At 40.3% G+C, this 6,856-nt stretch overlaps 1 protein-coding gene across 1 annotated transcript in view; it reads right to left on the reverse strand.

The window, feature by feature from the left end:
• CLSTN2 (calsyntenin 2) overlaps window positions 1-6,856 on the reverse strand; it is a 527,602-nt gene that overhangs the window by 431,495 nt on the left and 89,251 nt on the right. The gene's annotated exons all lie outside the window — the stretch shown is intronic.

The raw sequence follows: 6,856 nt of genomic DNA on the forward strand, positions 1-6,856 counted from the left end.
GGGTAAAGAAAGATTAAGAAGTAATTAGTGAACTCTTCATAGCTTTGATTCCATCAGCCAAACCTGGTGAAACCTTGCTTCTAACTAATAATTTCATGTATTGCACTATCTTATAACATATACAGGCTGACATGTTAGAATATATGCTAAACAAACAATAATATTCAATTTAGCATTTAAGAGATTTCAGTTACAGAATGTACTACTGCATTATCATTATTATCAGCAAGTGTTTATTGTCAGATAACTGCAGAGTATACTACCATTTCAAACACCTCTTGGCAAGCTTACCTGAATTCTTGCTGTCTCCCCAGCCATCCAACCCAATTCTTTGCTTTTAGCCTCTTAACATGTTCACTTCAAATCATAACAGACCTTATTCCCTTAATTTGCAGCTGATTATTTTCGCTCAGAGGGTTTAAGGGATGCTACAGACTACAAAGTACCCCTTATTTTGCAAGATGACAAAGGGTACTGAAAACATTTTTATCCACCACACAGAGCCATATCGTGAGAGGCATGACATTAAACTGGATCACCATCTTGCCAAAGCTACGATGATTACTCTCCAAAGTCCATGTGCAAGTGCACGGTTTCAAAAGCCCCATTCAGAGGGGCACGCTATTGCAGCAGTAACTCATGTTTGCACGTTCACACAACCTGACACATTTGTTATACTCTGTTTTGGAGCTTCCTACAGATACCCCGCGCATTCAGTAGGACAGACAAACAACCTCCCACCCAGACTATCAAACCAGCACAGCAGCTCTGCTGCATTCTGTTAAATAAGTGCTGTCTGTCACCCACCTGTGGTTGCTGATGAGCAAGGTCATTCCTTCCCATACATGGAAAGGATCTCAAGTCTTATCAGCTGTGAGCTATTGGCTCGGCTGTAGCAGGGAGGCCACTGCAGGTGCCCCATTATCTTTTAGATCTCGAGCCAGTGTAGAGAGAAAAAAAAAAAACCCACTGAAAAGACCTGATCCAGGATTTTTAGGAATCTACATTCATTGACTTCTAACACACTGTGATGTCTAAATTTCATTTCCCTGTAGACTGCTGGTTTGACTACACAGCTAACCAAGTGTTAAATGGCTCTGTTTTTGATTGGATGCTTGTCTGTGATTTTGTCTCACCTGGTACTGGTGGAGCCAACAGGAAAAGTCAATTTAGCAGTTTTCTGAAGCAAACAGTAACTTACAAGATGTAGATTCAATTCACAGTCCAGCTAAAGTGCTGGGAATCTCTCAAATGACTTTTCTAGGTGTTCAATGTGGCCCTGTTGTACTTAATATTTCTACTCTTCCACACCTCTTGCTGAGAATACCTTTGAGGAGTACAATTGATTCCCAGGGATTTATTTTACTTCATGTGTTTATTTCACAAGATATGCTCTTCACCTATTTGTATGGCATTACAACCCTGATATGTTGCACTTTCACACCTATACTTGTGTTTTTGTTGGGACTGTGATTACAGATGCATGGGCAACAAAGATACTGCACATGAAGATCTTAATTACACAGCCCGTTTTTCCTTGATTTTTATTCAGGACAGCTAATATTCATTTATAACAGAGAATGCTGGTTTTTTTCTGTTTCCACATAACTCTTAAATTGTCACTGAATTTAGCAAAACGTATCTAGGAAAAATGATAAAAGGGCAAATGCTTCGAATTGAAGACTTTGAGAGATAACGCGGCTTCTGCATTAGCTGGACAATTACTGACATTTCATTGCATGAAGGATGCTGTTTTCTAAATGGATACTTCACCTTTTAAAGGGCTTATTACAAGGTTGGCTATACACTGTACCATTACTCACAGATTTTGTCTTCCATCAACAACAATGGCAAGCAACAACACTGTTCTAAAGCTCTAGAGACATTTCAGCTGCTGATGGCTTCTAAGTAGTGAAAATAAACCAGCAGTTCCTTGTTCACGAGTTATTTTATGCTCTGCTTAGTTGGCTCCCTAGTTCTCCGCATGCAGTCTCAACAATTTGTCAAATGCCCCACCCAGGACAAAAATGAAAATGCACACAAAGATAGGTGGGAAAGGAAGATCACTATTAAAACATTCATATCTTTAATGAAAAATAGACCAAGCCCTAGCTAGACGTAGTTTTCTATCTCCTTTTTAATATGCATATATTGTCAATTGAATGTTAGCACATCATAGTGTGCCACTCTATTTTACAACAATAACTAACAGTGACAGTTACGCAAGATTTTATGGCTCTCCTGAAGGAAAGAATCTTGACACAGCAGTAATGAAAAGAAAAAAAAACCCTTAGGTCTGCTTTTCACAGAGCTTCCTATAAAATATTCTTCTCTGCAAGGGTTTATTTCACCAGTGATCTCTGCAGGAAGAACAGAGCTACAGATAAAGTCAGGCACTGCTGTCAGCTTCCGAATTGCCTGTGTACGGACAAGGCAATTAGTGACTAGCAATAAGTCATCAGGTGCAATTGAAAGGAATATGCAATCTGGCTTTGCCTTTCTCAAGAGGCATTTATCTTCTCGTCTATTGCAGCTATAACTTGAAACTCCTCTGCAGTTGCCATCTGGCATGTAAGTGTGGATCTGGGCCTAAATGAGAAAAAATAAACATGGCTAAAAGCCTTGATGCTTCGTGCTGCACAATACTGCTTTGTAAAAGATCCTTTATATTAAATTATACTGAAATCAAGGTTTTGAGCATTATATTTATGCCTCATCATATCATTTTAAAGTTTATATAAAACAGATTAAATAATCTTCTAGCCAAGTCATTAAAAACTAGACTGGTGAGGGCTGAGAGAGAGAGAAATCCCCTGGCTGACAAAGACAACAAGAACCAAGAAAGAGAACCATGTTAAAAAGTGGGTAAAATGTGATATTTACATTGCATTTAATTTTTATGCTTTAAAGTACAATATTGCATGTTTTAAAAAAGTGTACAAATATGAACAATTTTTCTTTATTTTAATTAGAACCATGTTGTGCACCAATAGTCCTTGAGGAGGATGGCAATATTAGCTACACAGCAAAGGCAGGCATCTGGCTGACACTAAGGGGCTGGAGCCGACCATCGCCTGAGTAACGCTTTCCACTGCCTGGGGAAACTGTAATGCTTTTTAAGAGCACGAGCACCATCACCACGCGTGCACAGAGGGAATTCTCTTGTGGGAAGAGTGACACTGCAGTGCCTCCTCAAAACACAGAAAACACATTACCGACCACTCTGTTTGTCCACAAAACTCCGGGTGTACTAACCGTAAGATCGGTGCTGAGCAGGCAAACACTCCCTCAATTTCCTCCTGACGCCAGTAGAAGAGGAGAAGAAAAAGAGGTCACTTGGGGAAAATACCCTGTAACTATGGTTTGCTCTCAGAAAATAGCAGCAAACTTCAGTGTTTCAGAAAACCTGTGTGGCTACGGCAGCAGCAAACAAAGCCGGGATCACCTCCATTACTTAAGAGTGGGAAATGATGACCCTTCACAGCAATGTCTCTTAGACAAGCAATAACAAAATCCACATATTATACCCATTATTCTATGTTACACAACTCCGTCTTATGGAGGAGCTATTTGAAAAATTACAGAGCTCCCCAAAAGATCATAGCTCTGTTTCACAACAAACCGTCAAGGTTTTGAAATTAGTCTTTGTTCTGCATTGAAAGAACACAAAATCCTCTCGGTATCTTTGTAGAATGGAATTGTATCAGATATCCAATTTTTGAAAACCCACAAGCTTTCAAGTATTAGACTTGTTTTCTTTTCTCTCTGCCCTATCTGTGCAAGAGATTAGCGAGTACTATACAGACAAAACTTTATCAGAACAAATATGTCACCATTTGAATTTTGACTGGTGCTACATTTTAAGTAATTCAATTAAAATTATTCCAATTATTACAAGACTGTTGCCTGCACTTTAAACAGAATCTTAATGCCGAAAGCTTGGTTGTTCCTCTCACGTGTACCAGTGTAAAGTTAGAAAGATTCTGTTCAGGCTCAGAAGTGAATGTTTCTTTGCGCTCACTCTCGGCAAACAGCATAAAGTTTATGCTGTCTCCTCACAACAACCGTTTTTACTCCTGGAGTTTCTGCCCTGGCGCCTCTGCGGCCTTGGCCCTGGCCGGCACTGCTCTGCTCACGGCCGCGCTCCCACCGCCCCTTCCGCTCGCCAGGCCACTGCCCCGCTGGGCACAGGGACACTGCCTGGCCGCGCCAGCATGCCCAGACCCAGCAAGGGCCCGCATCGAGCAGCCTCGCTGAGAGGAGTTTTGCCTCTGCTGGCTTACCCATCTGCCACAGCGGGGACACCACAGCACCTCTGCTGTACAGAAACATATTACGGTACAAGCGCTTGTTGTCTTGCTCCTTTCTGAACCAGAACAGAGCTATACCAGGAAAACAGGAATCGTTTCCTTTTGATAACAGTATTATTTCCACTTTCAGCTCAGCAGAACTATTAGATCCCAAACTTCCAATTATGTAGAGGCCTTAGGAATCAGAAAGCTGACATTTGACAAAAATGATGCTGTGGTTTCCCGTACAATTATTAAAAATACCTGCAGCAAAATTCTGCTGATTACAGAGGAAGAATACAGTAGCATGCTAACACCCATCAACAGATATCCCAAGGAGTTTAAGAATGAAAAGCAAGGTGCCAAATATTTTTACAAAATCCACTTAAAAGAAACACCATCAAGTTTCTTAAATCAAAAGAATTATTTTTAAACAATCTGACAAAAATTCCCTTAGACTGTATATATGTTGTTGTTGTTACTTCCAGACACAACCCCACACAACTTTTTAAAGAGTCATTAAATTATCAGACAAAACCCCAATTCTGAGATTCTTATCAACCAAAAATACCACTATCCTGGAAAGATAATATGGAACGTTGTCTGAAAAATTATACAAACAAAATGAGCTATTTCAACATCACTAAAATTCAAAACACAAGCAACAAAAAACAATAACCGAAAGGAAAAGACTAAACAAATGGAAGACAATGCCTACCAAGATACAACTGATAGATATTGACAGAATTTTACAAACGTTGGGAGATTAAGGAGAGAGAAAAAAAACCCAAAACAATTAGAAATGCATGCCATCATCTTTAGGTAATTGTCAGAATGTTACTTGATTTTGTAGTGGTAACTTTGTCTCAGTTTAATAGCTGGAAGACAGGTTTTAATTAGTTCATCTTTCATAGTCAATGTGGAACTTTGTTTTGTGGTCATTTGTTCTTCCCTTGCAGTGTGTCATCTCAGTGCTTCAGCTCTTGCACACTTTCTTGTCTGATACTCACCTCTTCCCTTTCCACCTCTTGTACACGCCTGCACTTCAGGCAGGGTGTGCAATGTCACCCACCTCGAGAGGGCTCAGTGCAGAACACAGTTCAGGATCAGACCTACTGCTCCATTTGCTTACCATTAGCAAATTATTCTAGGTACAACTCGGTTCAAAAAGCATTTTCTGTATTAAACCGTTTCTTAGAAACTCTAATGTGAAATGTAAAGCTTATGTTTAAAGGCAACAAGCAAAAAACGCTTATAACTACAACTCTGATTCAGTTTACAACAAAAATGGTGAAGGACAGATCTTCAGCTAGCATAGAACAGTTCCCACTGGGATCAGTCGAGCCACATGAACTTCTGCTTACCCGTAGTTTCCAAGCCTGATGCACAAGATTTAATTTTTGGATTGGTTTTCTTTTCTATAAATGAAGCATGTTTCCTTTTAAAGGGAATCTTATTTATTCCCAAAACACGTAACAGTAGTTCAAAATCTACAAAGAGAAAGTTTTAATTCTAGCTACTCATTTTCAGAGTAGGCTTTACATGTTTAGAAAGCCTGGTCAGCAAAAATAAATGATCCCTTATGTCAGCTTCATGAAGTTTTTTAAAACGGACTTTTCTCCCTCTAAGGGAGTTGGGGGAATTATTGTCTCTATAACGTTGTAGATTTAGACTAGATATAAGGAAGAAACTCTTCCCTGTGCGGGTGGTGAGGCCCTGGCCCAGGCTGCCCAGAGAAGCTGTGGCTGCCCCGTCCCTGGCAGTGTCCAAGGCCAGGCTGTACGGGGCTCTGAGCACCCTGGTCTGGTGGAAGGAGTCCCTGCCCATGGCAGGGGGGTTGGAACCAGATGGTCTGTAAGGTCCCTTCCAACCCAAACCATTTGGTGATTCTGTGACCCCTTGATAGGAAAGATTATTTACACATACACATTAGTTAATTTCAAAACCACCTGGATGGTTTTTCATCTTTACATAATCCCATAGGATTTTAAAGCCTGAGCACCTATAGCCTAGGCTGCTTATACATAAGAAATTGTTTCTGTAGTCTTTTTGTCCAACATTTTTCCTGTATTAAACAATGAAAAAAATCACTCCACTGCTAACAACAGTACTTCCCTACCATCTTACATTGTAAGTTGTATTTTACAATAAAACTTCATGGGAACAGGGTAGGACCAGAGAAGAGCAAAGAATAGTCATGGAGAAATACACAGCCACACACAGGCAAACACTTTCAGCACGCCCACACCAGTACTTTCACCATCCTGAAGTATCAGCTCCAAGGATCGTCTGCTTGTGTGAGAAATTTAGTGCTAGGGAGAAAGACCCAAACCCACATCTATATATACTCAAAAGCAGAAGACATGATACTTTATATACTTGTCTGGATCGGGTTTTTTTAAGCTTGTGCTTTGTCTTGGGAGTCTAGTTTATGATTTCAGACTTTCTAAACTTATGCCTAAAACGCACATGCCCTGCTCCCAGTCAGAAGCCAAAGACCCAAATGCTGAAACCATCTCTTGGCCATCCGTCAGCCAGGCCACCCAAAGATCTGAAGTACACCTCAT

This window comes from Opisthocomus hoazin, chromosome 4 (assembly GCF_030867145.1).
Source record: "Opisthocomus hoazin isolate bOpiHoa1 chromosome 4, bOpiHoa1.hap1, whole genome shotgun sequence".
In the NCBI taxonomy this organism is placed as follows: Eukaryota; Metazoa; Chordata; class Aves; order Opisthocomiformes; family Opisthocomidae; genus Opisthocomus; species Opisthocomus hoazin.